The sequence below is a fragment of the Palaemon carinicauda genome, chromosome 26 (assembly GCF_036898095.1).
Source record: "Palaemon carinicauda isolate YSFRI2023 chromosome 26, ASM3689809v2, whole genome shotgun sequence".
In the NCBI taxonomy this organism is placed as follows: Eukaryota; Metazoa; Arthropoda; class Malacostraca; order Decapoda; family Palaemonidae; genus Palaemon; species Palaemon carinicauda.
The window spans coordinates 3049655-3066101 of NC_090750.1; the positions used below are offsets into that span (position 1 = coordinate 3049655).

Below are 16447 nucleotides of genomic sequence, written 5' to 3' on the forward strand. Positions count from 1 at the left end.
GACTGTGAGGTAGCAACTGTAGGGGATTCAGCATATGAAACTTGATTTTGTGGTAGATAACGGTGGAGGGTGGGCTGTGGCACCCTAGCAGTATCAGCCAAATCCCTCGTTAGACTGGGAGGAGCGGAGAGAGGATGGGTCCCCTTTCATTCATTTGTTTGATGTCGGCTACTCCAGAAAATTGGGGAAAGTGCGTTGGTTTATAATAATAGTATAGTATATCTAAATGAATCTGCTGTGAGAAGGTGGGGGTCAATCACAATGCTTGTGGGCGAGGCTGGTAAAGATTTTGGGCTGCACCCAGAGACTTTCCTCGCCTGGCCATTTGCTATCATCTCAACTTTCCCCATCAAGGTATGGCAGGAAAACTATGCTTGTGGTGACTCAGGTAGCCCATTCTGTCCTGTGTCTCTCCATCGTGCTTTCTTACAACTTCACAGTCATTCTCTTACTACGATTCCTATAGGGATGTTTTGTTAAGAATGTTGCCCATTCTCTCGGTAAGTTACTGGATTTTTTTTTGGCTACATTTTTCATATTTTACTTTTCTTACTTTTGTTATATTTTTTTTTTTTTTTTTTGCAAATATGTTTAGCAATTTTTATTGTTCCTGTATTGACTGGTATTGAATGGCTGTATCCATGAGTTACCAGTTCCTTTAATAATTAGAAGAAAGCTTTACTTTTCATAACTTAATATCATCCTTACATCCATATCTATTAGTGTGCTATTTTTATAAGCACACATTGAGTATGTGTTGTTTAAGATGTTAAGTCTGGATAACGAAGTTCATCTTATTAGCTTTAAAAAGTATTTATTCTCTAAAAACAACAGAGTTAAACATCTCCATCATAGGAGTGGAGCTGGTTTGGTCGGATGATCAATTCAGGTGAAGTATAGATATGAACTGCTTAAATTATCGATATCACAGATATCGTATGATTAGTTGTCGTAACATTTAAACACAATATGGAAACTGTTACATTCTTTCTCGGAAGACACCTGCATCCGATGACGACACAATCTTTCACACACTGATGCATTGGTGTTGACGTTTCAGAAAAATGTTACATTGCCGAGGCTGCATAGTGCATCCTGTTTATGATTTTTTTATGACTACAGCAAATCTCCCGCTAGCATCTTCATCCAAAATGACATTTTACGTCATGTGTTTTAAACATGTAGTAACAAACTATTTCATTTATTATATATCTACCTTTAATTTGAATACATCAAATCATCGATTTGCTCACCAGTATTATTATTATTATTATTATTGTTATTATTATTATTATTATTATTATTATTATTATTATTATTATTATTACTTGCTAAGCTACAACCCTAGATGGAAAAGCAGGGAGCTATAAGCCCAGGACCCCAACAGGGAAAATAGCCAAATGAGGAAAGGAAACAAGGACAAATCTTCTTCTTTGTCTACATCTTTTCCCACTTCTATGTGGGATTGATGTTTCTGGTTAACTTTCTCCATCTACCTCTGTCCCACACCTCATCACCGGTTAATCCCTTTGATCGAAGGTCATCCTTGATACAGTCCAGCCACCTTCGCTTTGGTCTCCCTCTCCTTCTCGTTCCCTGTACCTCCGTTTCCATTACTCTCCTCCCAATATATGGTACATTTCTTCTCCTGACATGACCATACCACCTCAGTCTACTTTCTTTGATCTTATCTTATAGTTTTCTAACTCCTGTGGTACCCCTAATTACCTCATTCCTTATCTTATCTCTTCTTGTCACCTCACACATCCATCTCAACATTCTCATCTCTGCCACATCCATCTTCTTCTCTTCTGTCTTCTTTATTGCCCACGTCTCCGCTCAATACATCATTGCCGGTCTCATAACTGTCCTGTATACTTTACCTTTTAACTTAACCCCTATTCTCCTGTCGCATAGTACTCCATGCACTTTTTTTCAATTCCTCCATCCTGCTTGTATTCTGTGGTTTATGTTTTTTTTCAATCTCAAATACTCTGTCTTTTTCCTGTTGATCTTCCAACCCCCTGACCCCACCCACTTTTAAAGACCAGATGATGGCAGTGGTATTCAGTATGAAAATGATAACGATTTCATTGGGAAAAGATGTGCTTGAAAATTTTAGTTATCAACAGATTTCTAGCTCATTTATATATCTAACTCTTGATTAGCTATCTATTGTATTTACTTCATTTTAGCTAGTACATCTAGAAGTGACGTGCAAAAAGAGAATAGTTAACGACTTGATTTGTCACTGAATTAATTATCCAATTAACTTATATGTCTACTTTTTAGTCCATTACTTTAATTTCAAGATTAATCAAATAAGTATCACCTGAAAATCTAATGATCCATCTAATTTCGCCACAAAGCCATGCAATTAAATGAATCAACCACAGAAATTCATATCCTGTTAACGATTTCTGTCTCTTCAGCCATGGAAGTCTGCGAGTTGAAATGGAGATCCATGGTCGGCATCCTGATCGCATTGCCCTGGGCCTTCGGCATGATGGCGTGGGGCGCCGTCGCTTCTGTCCTGGGCAACTGGCGTTGGCTTCAGCTAGCTTCAGCTCTGCCCCTATTCTTAAGAATGGGTTTTCATTTGTAATTGTAGTAACTATGTTTTTTTTTTTTAACACACACACTCACATATATACACTGCATATATACCTTTCCAAGTTCCAAGTGAGGATACCTCAACGTGGTGAGAGGGTTTGAGTATCAACATGATCAGCAAAGCTCTACTAGTCAAGGCCACCAATAAAAGGTTGGTTTCTATAGCGATCAGGCCAAAATCTCCCAACAGCAACAATCTGCACTGGGCAGTGTGGTGATGAAATCTGGCCAAACCCCAGATATAAATTGATATGTCTGGAACCTTTGTCTTGCAGTGGACTAGACACAGCTGCATTTATATATTTAGTCCGCCTTAAGTTGTTAATGGGTTCAAAAAGGCCCAACCTAAGATTTTTGCCCCATAAAGAGAAGATACATATATTGAACACTAAAAAGTAATTACAGCATGCTATTATTTTATTAGAGCCAGATACTTACATCCTTGTGAAGTACAGTACTCTACATACAGTACTTAAGTGTTACTGTATTTCTTAGAGACCGGCGTAAGGTGAGGTGGACCAACGTAACTTGGATGTTTTTATTTCATTAATATTTAAGGATGAGTTACGTACAGTTGGGACTAACATATGATGAACCTACTTAATGAGGTTCTATATATATATATATATATATATATATATATATATATATATATATATATATATATATATATATATATATATATATATATATATATATATATATATATATATATACACACATTAAGAACCTCATTAAGTAGGTTCATCATATGTTAGTCCCATCTGTACGTAACTCATCATTTATATATAAGAATGTGTGTGTAGGGAGAGAGAAATGAAGAGTATATTACAGTGTTAATACTTCTTCATTTGTAACATTTGTAATGTACTAAAATTTTGTATGAGAATATACATCCCACCCCCCCTTCAACAGCTTTGTAGATGAATCACCCCGGTGGTTAATACTGAAAGGTAGAGAAGATGAAGCCATTGCAGTCTTACGCAAAGCTGCCAGGTGGAATGGCACCCACTTGCCAACAGATGAAAGACTTAGGAAGATCTTCAGGGAGATTCAGTTGGAGGTGATGCCTGGCTGTTGTTACCCTAGGTTAGGTTAGTTGCTTGTAGGGCCTAGAATATATGGATTGTGGACCCTTTGGTGGTGGTAAATGGCGTAGAGTATTTTATTCTTTTTTAAAATTTTGTGCTGACATCTATGATATAGCAAAGTAGTCAAGTCAGAGGTGTCTATAATTTCAAAGATATTTATTTGAACTTTGCCTACTTTATTCTTTATTAACTTGATAAGTAAGTGAAATGTGGTATTTCTAAGTTTTTATACTTAAATGCCCATGCATTTTCAACACCATTAACACCTGTAATAAATGAGGTTATAGTACTAAAGTCAGTTGTATTAATAATCTTTGTTTAATTCATTTTCAGCAAAAAGTTACTATGAAAAAGGAGAAGAAAGAAGAAAAGCAATTATCTGATTACATCCCAACATTGTTGAGGTAAGAAAAAAAATTTCATGGCAATTTCTTTGGATTTTTTTTTTGAGAAACCTCACTATTTAGTAAAAAATTAGGATATATATTTTTGCTCTCTTTTGTTTTATTTGGAACAATATTGTGGTAACGTCCCAGACTGGTAGACGCCAAACTGGGGTTCAAGTCAGGCTCAATACTGATAGTTTCTTTGGTCGCTGAAACCTCACCATCCTTGTGAGCTAAGGATAGGGGATTTGGGAGAGCATATAGGTCTATCTGCTGAGTCATCAGTAGCCATTGCCTGACCCTCCTTTCTCCTAGCTTGGATGGGGAGGGGACGTGATCGCTAATCATATGTATATATGGTCAGTCTCTAGGGTAATTTCACTGTCCCTTTTCCCTGCCATTCATGAGGGGCCTTTAAACCTTTAAAACCTGTGAACACCCTTCTATCTATTCCATAATGATTTCTTTGTACTGCGCGTGTTTCATACACGTTCGTACACTGCAACGGTTTTGCTTTGTTTTTATTACTAGATCTTCCTTACACTGTTAATAGACCAACCGGTATAAAACTGATTATTATTATTATTATTATTATTATTATTATTATTATTATTATTATTATTATTATTATTATTATTATTATTATTATTACCTACTAAGTTACAACCTTAGTTGGAAAAGCAGGATGCTATAAGCCCAAGAGTTCTAACAGGGAAAATAGCTCAGAGGAAAGGAAATAGGGAAATAAATAGATTACAAGATAATGAACAAATTATAATATGGTAAAAACAGCAACGACATTAAAATAAATTTTTCACATATAAACTATAAAAACTTAAAAAAGCAAGAGAAAGAGAAATAAGAAAGAAAATAGGGCCAAAGTGTACCCTCAAACAAGAGAACTCTAGCCCAAGACAGTGGAAGACCATGGTACAGAGGCTATGGCACTACCCAAGACTAGAGAACAATGGTTTGATTTTGGAGTGTCCTTCTCCTAGAAGAGCTGCTTACCACAGCTAAAGAGTCTCTTCTACCCTTACCAGAAGGAAAGTAGCCACTGAATCATTATAGTGCAGTAGCTAACCACTCAAGTGATAGCTCATTTTTAGTTTTCTTTGAATTTTTATGCGGCATTCTTCCTCGCAAGTCCTAGTATTTAGGCTTAATGTCCGTTTGCTAGAGTTTAATTACATTCACCTCCCCTCTCAGTTGTCACCTAACTGGCACATCGCACACTATTTTGTATACAGAACTAGAAAGCTTGAAATGGGTATTGCAGGATTATTGCTCTCGACGTTTCTATTTTATATTAGCCAGCAAACTTTGTCTATCCAACCACATAAATCCTAGTTCTCGAAAAAAGATTCCCCTGCCTCACTCGTTTATCCAGCATTCATACTAGAACTCCATGGTTGCCTACCATAACTATTCTACTTCCAATGTATAATCCATCCCTATTATAGAATCGTTTGCATCTAATAATTTTTCATTTATATTTTTGTTTATCTGTTTGGAGGAAAACTTTACCCACCAAGCTGCTTTCAATCACGAAAGCCTTTCACAATTCTAGGTTCCATATATCTTTTTGGGCAGAACTCCCAAGGCTACAATCCTGAGTACTAGGTTCCATCTCCCTCTTGGTCAGAACTCCCAATATGTGTTTTATTGCTATTCTTTCTGTTATATTCTATTTGTTCTTTTTATTTTGTCAGTATTCACAAGGTGTGTTCCATTACTATCCCGAATACTATAATTCATCTAACTCTTTGTCAAACTCCCAAAATCTGTTCCATTGCCATCTTGAAAGCTAGGTCCCATCTTTTTCTATGTCAGGATTCCCAGGGTGTGTCCATTGCTACTCTGGATGTTATATTCTGTATTTTTTGTCAGAACTCCCAAGGTGTGTTCCATTACTATCCTTTATAATAGTCCCAATCTTTCTTTTCATCAGAACTCCCAAGGTGCGTTCCATCACTATCCTGCTTTCATCCGTCTTGTTCACCTCGTCCATCGTCTAAGCAGGTCTCACCCACAGTGGAGACAACTACAGCACAGATCCATTTCTTTACATCGTTCTTTGTGGGGTCATGGAGATACCTGGCTATACAGTGGCAGCCCCTCTCATCAACTGGCTAGGGAAGAAAAAACCTATGTTTTTCTTCCTTAATTTTTGCGGTGTGGCGGTTTTAGCTCTAGCCTTCATACCAGAAGGTGAGTGTCATCCACACACACACACACACACACACACGTGTGTGTATATTCATATAAACCATAAATACCTCTTAATATCGGATACTCTCTGCCTCGAGATCAGGTACCCGAGGTGGAATTAACTTTATGATAATAGTTTCTGGTTGGCCAGGGAATCAAACTCAGATTAAGGAAACTGAGGTTCCAGTGACTTTCCACCGGGCCACAAAGATGGTAAGTCACTGGAACCCCAGTTTCCTTGGCCTGTGTTTGAGTCCAAGGCCAACCAGAAGCCTCGCCTAAGATGCCAGGTTCTAATCGGAATTGGAATGCATCACATATTTCATACACCATGCCCAAGCTAGCTTCATCCGACCCAGAACTTCATTGACTTTTTGTCATTTATACAAGTAGCCTCAGTTATGTGCAAATATTACGCAGTTTTATCAGCTTCTGTATTTTCAGATATAAATTGGCTCATCATGTCACTCGCAATGTTGGGCAAACTGCAATTCCATGGCCTTCATGATCCTTTTTGTGTACCTAAACGAACTCTTCCCAACCGAAGTCAGAATGCAGGGAATTGGCGTTGGTGTCACCATGACCTGCGTCGGGGGTGCTGTGCCTCCCTATATCACAGACTATCTGGTAGGTTTGGATATTGGTTTCCGAAACACGTAAAACTGCAGAATAACTGTGCATTCTGATTGGTATAAATTACAGAAAGAAGCTTTGTGAGGCTTACAGAGTTTTAGATCAGGTTGGTACAGCTGGCTTCATTAAACCTGGTACACTTTTACCAGAAGCTAAGTAGACGTCTGACAGCTGTACATTGTAGTAGGTAACGCTGTGTTAACCAGAAGAATAGACTATTGGCAAGGCTGTCTGTAAAACAAAGTCTCAGTGCTTATAAACACGTGATCTAAAGCATTTCTATTAATTTTACGAAGTTCTGTACGGCAAATAACAATATTTTTCGTAAAATTCCACAAGCCTTATCCTAAAGTCTCTCATATACATTTCTGTATTCCAGGGACCCATTCTACCCTGGGTACCTTCCGTGATTTTCGGAATATCGTCTATAGTGGCCAGCTTCCTATTAGTGCCCCTACCCGAGACCAAGGGAAGGCCAATGTTGGAGACCGTCGAAGCCTTAGAAGGACGCAGCCCCACGAAGGATGGACATGAACCAGTGAAACAGGATGGGTGAGCGTCTCTCTCTCTCTCTCTCTCTCTCTCTCTCTCTCTCTCTCTCTCTCTCTCTCTCTCTCTCTCTCTCTCTCTTTGTAGTATTTACTTAAGCATCGTCAACCTTTCTTAAGCATTCGTCACTTTTTCTCCTATTCTTATGCACTTATTACTATCATTAATTCTATGAAACGTCCACGTTTTTCTATGGGTACCATTGTATGTAATATAAATGGAGACAATAGCTTTTATATAGGTATACTGGTTGGTATGTAACGTCCTTAGAAATGAGACCTTCAACTGTATAGCATGAGCATGAGGCAGTTTCTGCAACATTACTCAATTCTTTTAATGCAGTGAATCAAAGGGTGCCCTTTTAGCTCGGAAATTTTGAAAAGTTTCCTACCAGCTAATAGGTTAGAATTATCTTGTCCAACCAATCAGCTAGTAGGAAACTTTTCCAAGCTAAAAGGGCACCTCAAGCGAGTTAGTGCAAATGCGCATCATTGACAAAACATATTATAGTGATCCTTACAAAACGTATTTAGAAGAAAAACTAGTATGGGTCAGGACTTTACCTAGAAACTGAAATTCAAGGGATGTGACTGGCCTTCTCTGTTCTCTGGAGGCACTGATGATATCCTGTAAAAGGAACTTGTAGCTGGTGCCTCCTACGAAGCTTAAATTGCAGGACATATTTGACCTGTAGCTATAACCTCTGTTGTACTTTCACTAGTTTTTGAAGTTGGTCTTCACTATCACCGCTCTGTGTTGTATCCATTTCTAAAGGGGAACAAATTCCCTTTTCAATTTAATCAGACAGATTGGAGGTCTTTGGAAACACAGGGGATAACAAGTTCTGGAGCATTAAGGAGAATAATATTGAAATCTATAATTAGCAGAGTCTTTTCATTTACTTGAAAGACCACATGTTTAATTAATGATGTATATATATATATATATATATATATATATATATATATATATATATATATATATATATATATATATATATATATATATATACTTCACTCAAAATCTATTTTTGGGTGAGATGGCCATGTCGTCCTGATGGAAGTTCCTTAAAGTAGCTTCCTAAGGGATATATGTACTACAGTGATATTCCCAGACAATTTTACCTTTAGGCATCCAGAATTCTAACTCGTAGCGCGAATATCCTTAAAATTTCTCCAAAAGATATCGCATAATATCAGCGGACGCATTCTTGACACGCCTCCATAGCAATCTGCACCCCAAACAGCGTTTTAGCTTCGAGGCGGATGTGGCAAAAGGGAGCCGTCCAAAGGCTCTCCCCGCTCTAGTAATACGATTGGGAATACAACAGTGCCATTCCCACGACGGCGGACATTCCTTGTAGCATTGGGCGTGGTGCTACAGATACAGTACCGCGGGAGGGATACTGTGAAGATCTTTTCTTTTAGAAGAGATGGGTGGGTCCATTAGGACGACATGGCCATCTCACCCAAAAATAGATTTTTTGCTTCGCTCAAAATCCGTTTTTTGGGCTCAAGCCATGTCGTCGTGATGGAAGCATACCAGAGCATTAGTGAATCTGTGGATTTTTAATCAGTGCCTTAACCTTATAGCAACCTTTTCTATGGTCATGGGGACCACATGAGACAAGGGACGTTACCATTATTCGTCACCATCACTAATCATAACCAATGTTAGTGCTTCCTGTCTCCTACAGGGAAGAGTCATTCTAGACAGTAAAAAAGGGATCTTGAGGTTAACATACATAGTATGACCAAACACAAGTACACAATGAATATACAAATAGTCTCATACTTGTATATTTGCTAAAATAAGATCAGTGTCTCTTATATCTATTATTTGATGCATACAAATATATGAGGGATACTTACTTTGGTAAGTTGAAGAACTATGGCATGTATACATACAATTGTCTGGCGAAGGTGGACGCACTACATTCTAATAGACGTTTATTACTAATAAATGACTAAAAGATGTTCAGTTAAACGAATGTAGTATGACAATGGGATTATACCTGTAACAAGTACAAAGACTATATTTCCTTCTTGAAGGAAGAAATGATGAGCGCCACTCTCAGACTGAAGAAAATTATAAAACAAATTCTCTTCATAATTCCTGTACTGGTTACTTCTATCTGCACTGTGTACTTCGTACACCGGCACTAGTGCTATCTGTATGATTCCACACCTGGGATTTTGAACAGAGCCAGTGTTATCATGGTAACACTTAATTAAAAGAAGTCACACCTAAGAAGGGTGACCTCTTCTCCCTTTAATTGACAGTCCCAGTCAATTAGCTGTTCATCGTAGAATTGGACAGCAGGTTAAATATTCTACCTGGTGTCATCACATATTGCTTCAGATCATGGATTTGTCTAGCATAGTGTATGTAGAACACTCTGGATGATTCTCATCCGTTACATGTGCGAGGACATGTGAGGTCCCAAACCAAAAACTGTTTACTACAGTAATTAGGGGGCAGGTTTTGATAAACTACCTGCCGCCACTACGAAGTGTTTCAGTTCATGCACTTGTTTTGCATAGTGTTTGTAAACCACTCTGGATGATTTCCATCCAGTGTATGAACGAAGGCGCTCAAAGTCCATATACTGAAAGAAGTTCAGTGATTAAGCAATCTTTCTTCGATCAAGACCTGCGGGAGTACTGTCCGGATCCTTTCTTTAAATAAAGTAGGTGAGCTTCGCCCTTTGTTGTTTTATGGACAAATTTGATCCAGAAGTTTCTCCTTTAAAGAGCTGTCCCCCCCTGAAGTCTGAAATTCTACGAAGATAGACCTTTAGACACTCTACAGGACATAGAGAGACATCTGCCTTCAGAGGGCAGATTCTCCAGGACCCCACCTCTTAGTGGGTAGCTCGTTTTTAGCGAGAAAGGATGGATCAGGAAATAGATTCAGTTCTCCCACTTCCGTGAACTGAATGTGACCCTCATCTCTGGATAGGGCCACTATTTCACTAACTCTAGCCCCGACGGCGATAACGAACAGAAAAATAACCTTTTGGGTTAGATCCTTAACAGAACAATCTTCATTGTTCACAGATGAGGCCTAATGTAAGACCTTGTCCAAAGACCCAAAAGATGGGCTTTGGTGGTACCGCGGGCTTAAGCCTAGCACATGCCTTTGGAATCTTATTAAAGATTTCATTCGCCAGATCCACTTGAAAGGCATATAGGAGAGGCCTATTCAAGGCTGACTTGCACGTAATTATCGTATTAGCCACCAGACCTTGGCTATGAAGGTGGACAAAGAAGGACAGACAGAAGTTTATTTAAATTTCTTTCGGTCCTTTTGCTTTGACAAACGCAACCCACTTTTTCCAGGAAGACTCATATTGTCTTCTAGTTGACTTGGCCTTGTATTATTCTAAGAATTCTATATTGCCTTTTGAGATCCCAAACCTTTTTCTAACCGCTAGAGCGAGAAAATCATGAAATGAAGGGTTTCGGTTTTCTGTGATAAAACGAAGACAGTTAATTTCAGAATCTTCGGAAATATACCTAGGGTCAGAGCTAGGACCAGCCTCATCTAGTCTATCAGCCCCACTAGAGGATCCTTGTATGGGGCTATATAGCGAAGTAGTTTCTTGAAGACGCTCATGATGAAGAGGTCAAATTTCAGTTCCGGAACTTGTTCCCATCTGGGAGTGAATATGTCTGCGCCCATGGACCATTCCAACTCTATCGGTTTGTATCGAAATAGAGTATCCACCGTCACATCGTGGATCAGTTTAAATGAACTGCTGGTAGGTGCCGTCCCTTTAAGAGAGGGATGGGTAACTTCACCAAGACTGAATGAGACATTCGAATGTGACGTGTTATTATCACTTCGGTGTCCCAGATCAGTCGTAGGGAGCCTGATCTGTGTGGAGGGGGCTTCCCCACCCATGAAAGGACCAGCAGAGTCTTGGGAGTTTCGTGCTCTAATTTCAGTTAGAGAAGCGATTAAAGAGGGACCAATCTCAGTCTTTTTTTATCTTTTCAAGCGTTTGATGCGTGTTTTCTCCAAGCTCTTAACGCATCTTTCCGGTGTGCCCTTAGCACCAGGTCTGTCACTATAGCGAACTGGGGAAAGTTTAGCGCTTTTTCCTGTTGGCGTTTTGGTATTCTGACTGAATACCTGAGTCTCTTGACAGACCTCACGACCTCCTTTTATATATCCAAAGGAGAGTAGAGTTGATGTGACTGAGGGCTTCGATGGTTTTTTTAAACATCGAAACCCCTGAGCTGGAGAAAGTCGAGTAAGCCTATCTTGCATCCGTGATGTCCCAGGAACCGGGTCATCTCTTTGAATGCACATTGGCCGGACACTTCGGGTGGTGCCCACTCCAGCCTCTTGATCAGGTATATTAATACCTTAACTATTTCTAGGATTGACTTTGACATGACTAAGTTCGTCAATCCTTTGAAGATACTTAAGACTGTGAGTCCGACACGTATCTTTCCTAGGATGAATGTTACTCTCTGTAACATGAATTCTAGATAGGAGGAAGGGGGGTGGTTGACTGGAAGGTTCTGAAGGACACCTTTCAGGTCTGACAAGACTACGAACACCCCTAATTGGAACAAGGTCCATATGTTCAGAAGGATTAACATTCAGAACTTGCTGTTTTTTGTGAACTTGTTGAGTGGCGACAAGTTCAGAATGACTCATTGATATCTTGAGTCCTTCTCGTGAACACAAAACAGCCTTCCCTGGAACTCGATGAGCTATAGTTTTCTTACCAAATGTATGCTCTATAGCTCTTAGGTATACTTCTCCAGGAGGGTTTTGAACTGTAGGAGGAGGTAAGGAAATGATGGTAGGGACATTTCTGTTTCCCATCAATGGCTCATCTTGAATAGGCTTTGGACTTAAGGATCGAACGTCCTGCGATCCTTAGGAAAAGTTCCCCCTAGCCGAAGCTTCTTTATGCTTCGAGTAGTCAGTAGGCTTAGACTTTTGACCATCTGCCTGTAGCACTGTGGTCACTGGAATAGTGGGATGTTGTTGAGCAGCCCGGATATTTCCAGCATTTTCGTTCTTCTTTTTAGGTTGGGGACCCACAGCCACAGAAGATTTTCTCTTTGAAGGAATGCCCCATTTTTGGAGAAGACTTATGTTCTCCATGGTGGCGTTCTTAATTATTTCCTTAATGACCTCGTGTAGGAAGAGGTCTTTACCCCATATGTTGGAAGATTATAGCTTCCTTGTTTCGTGTTTCACTGTTGTGTCAGCGAACACAAACTCTCTACATGCTCTCCTGGCCTTCATAAAGGCGTAAAGGTCCTTCACCAACTTAGCCATATGCATTTTGGCTATGACCATGAGCATCTCTGGGGTACTTTCGTAGGTTGAACACAACTATGTAGTTTTGTAGAGAAAGGGATGTCGCAAGTCTCTCCTTTGACTCATGTTCATTACACAAGAGCAACTCAGATAATTTAGGGAGACATACCTTGAATTGTTGATTTGCGATGTCCTTGTCTAATTTTCCTACTGAAAATGTCAAAGGGACTTCCTTCCAATCCTTTTCCTGTCCGGGAAAAGCTGGTGACAAAAAGGCTTGCACTCATCGAGTGTGGGACATGGTTTACCCGCCTCTACCACTTTGGCAACAGAAGTAAATGCCTTCCCATAAAGGGGAATGAGAGTGAAGTAGGAGCACGAAAGGAAGGGTGTCTGTTATTCAGTGAGAATACCTTCGACTCTGAATAACCCGCCTTTCTCACACTCCCTGAAAGGATAGTCTGTGCCTTATCATGGTCGAGAATCAATACCTCCTTTAGTTCTGCTCCTTTTCTTGACTTTGGTTCGTACTTCAGTCGAACCCAACAATTAGGGAAGCATCAAAGCTTGGCCAAAATTGAATTTTGTCCAAAGGAACAGCATCTATTTTCTCTGAGATGTAGAGATTGCCATTTGAAATCGGCATCTGCTCCGCAAGTCTCCAGGGATTGGTTATGGAGCATGTTGGTAGGTCTTGATTCAAGGGTCGCTTGACTGACCTCTGGGAAGTGACAAGAGAAGCTTTACGAGGCTCTATCTTGCGTTTTATTTCCTGCTTTTCGTTTTGTTTACGAAAGCTCTCTATTTGATTCTTCAGCTGGATACGTAATTGTACCACATTATCCAATAGAGGGGTAGAAGACGAAGATGTCGACATCGATGGCTCTATAGCCGGCATAGGCAGAGGAAATTCGACACAACATTTTCCTCTTCTACCCTGGGGCACTTCTTGCCCTTAATCCCAAAGGTTTTCTGGCCGTCAGGGGATGTAGTTGGCTCCTGAGGCACTACTGTTTCATCACTTGCTTCCGGAAATAGTAGCTTACGCATCCTATCATTAGGTAGGAAAGGTCCCGGAGAGATCTTTTGAAAGCCTCTCACCCAGTTGCGTAATTTATATTGAGCTGTATCCCTAATCTCCGTAGACTTGGGATTTTCAAAACCTTCGGACATTAATGTCCGACATATATTGCAAACCTGTGGGTTCCAATAATGTAGGGATCCGGAAATAATATTGCAGGGGGCATGAAACCTGCAAGTATTATGACCGTAAAAATACTTACTCTTGGCCTTGCAGAGGACTGCAGCACAAGGTATCTGGTGTTCCTCCTGTAAAGAAAGGAAAACCAAATGAGTATACAATGGATTATCTCCTTGACAATCAAAATGCAAATGTCCTTTACAATAGAGTAGCTTAGGATAGTAAGCTATAAAGGGATAGTAGGAGATACATACTTGTGTACCCCTGTGAGCCAATGCTGTTGCCTCCCCTCAGTATTAACTACATGGAGATTTATCTATAGAGTAACTCCAAGTAAAAGGACTCTTACCCCTAGGGGTAGAGAAGTATCAAATCACTGTCCCAAAATAATGTTAATATTGTGGGGTCAGGATGACTGATTTTCGATCAGAATATTGAAGAAAACTATTCATTCAATATATGAACGGTACCAGCAGAATGCTCGTACAAGGGTACCCAAGGTATGTCAGAAAATACTATTGTATCATGGTGCTGTAGTTTTCTAATTGCAGTAAGTCTATATTGCAATTTACTGGCTACTGTACATCATGAATTGTAGTCTAGTCATTATGCTACCTTCATAGTAGCATATGACAGTATGGTCCATCTAGCATGAAGCCAGCTGGACTAGGAAAATAAAGACATATATTTGTATATCCCACTCAGCCTATTCGCTGTAGTCTTCCTACTATATCAAAATATAGAGTTTCCTGATCAGGGAGACTCAAGGAAAAAGGCTGCACCCTTTAAAGGTTAGGAGTGTATTACTCCTGTCTTGAAGTGTTTAATATTGTAGGGTAATCCTCATACTGATTTCTAATCAGGATATTGAAGAAATCATATTCATTCAATATAGGATTGGGCTCAGCAAATGCCTGTGTTGGATATCCAAAATATATTGGAAATAACTACTAGTATAAACTATATAGTAGTTTTCTATATGCAGTATATTCTATAATGCAGATATACTGGCTACCTGTATAAAATATACAGTAGTTTAGCCGGCATGTAGCCGGCATAGCTAGGTCTTGCCGGCATACCCGGCATGCTAGCTAGAGAGAGAGAGGGAGAGATAGCATGGAAAAAAGGCTACTCCTTACTGTGAATGTATACAGTAATTAAGGATGTAAAAGTCTATTTTGACTGCCTTTTTCCAGAAAGAAGGTTCTAATAGAAGGGTAGAATGTACCATTCAGGCTTCCATGCAGCTACAGTACTATTGCCGACAAGGTACCGCCGATACACTGCCGGCCGGCAAGTCCAGCAGTACCAGTACAGTCGGCGTGCTTCCAACTTAGTCAGCACTATCTGTTCCGGCCTGGCCGGCAGTACCCCGGCAACAGGACCTGTAGCAGCAGTCCAAGGGAGGATTGAAGAACATTGGGAACAGAAGGGACTTCCCTCTCACGGCCATCATGGTCGCCTGCAGTTGCCGGCTAGGCCGGCAATTGCCGACAGATGATGTGGTTGGCGGCAGTATGCTCTGCCGTCAGCCAAAGACATGGCTTGAGAGGGAGTCTGGCTGGCTCCGGCAACCTACCAGCAAAGGAAGGTTGCAAGATGCCAGCCTAAAGAAAGACAATAGCTCAGCCATCAAAAGAGGAGAGCGGGGTAGGGAACAAGGTCCTGTAACGAGTGTGAAAGGAACTGGCAAAAATTGTCAAAAGAAACTGTTTCGGTATCGCCAGAATCCCAGGGAACAGGAGAGACTCAGTTCTCCAACCCAGAGATTGCCGACACAGTTAAGGGGATGGCGGCACTGCCACCTCCTCTTAACAAAGAAGAAAAAGAGTTCCAGTGCCACGTATCCTAGGCTAAAGAAAATTACTCTTCAGCCCAGAGTACTGTGGCATAGGACTAGTCTTTTAGTCGTAAGGAGAAGAAGGTATCCTACCATAACTTCAAGTGCAGCTAATGAGGGCTAACCTCCATTGCCGGCCACCTAGCCGGCAGGGGAATGATGGCATCCTACAACCCATTCGCCCTGCCCGCAGGTCGCCGACATAAGACTAAATACTCTGAGATTCTGACTAAATCCCAAAACCCGATGGTATACCACAACCAACGGTTAAGGGAAGATGCAGGACAAACCCTAAGTTAGCCATGTCTGAATAAAATTCAAGGTACGGCTATTAGGGTTGTAGCCTGAGGCTACACTCAGAGGGAAAGAGATTACCCTTAAGTCTCGGAAGAGACGTGTAATGTTTCATAACATTATAAGAGGTATCAGTCTCCACTGAATGAAAACAAAACACGAGGGTAACCGGGGAAAGTATGAACGTATAGTAAAACGTCTAGGTAAGGTTACCTAGGCTATTCGAGATCTCAGTCACCTAAATCACCGAAACTCTAACTATACGATCGACAGAGAAAAGGGAAAAAAAAATTATGCACATTATCAAAACTTTAAAAGAGTAATTGCCTAAATAGCTAAATGA

The 16447-nt window shown here is 40.2% G+C and overlaps 1 pseudogene; it reads left to right on the forward strand.

Moving 5' to 3' along the window:
- The first annotated feature begins 2723 nt into the window (after positions 1-2723).
- LOC137619453 (organic cation transporter protein-like) overlaps positions 2724-16447 on the forward strand; it is a 19462-nt pseudogene continuing 5738 nt past the window's right edge.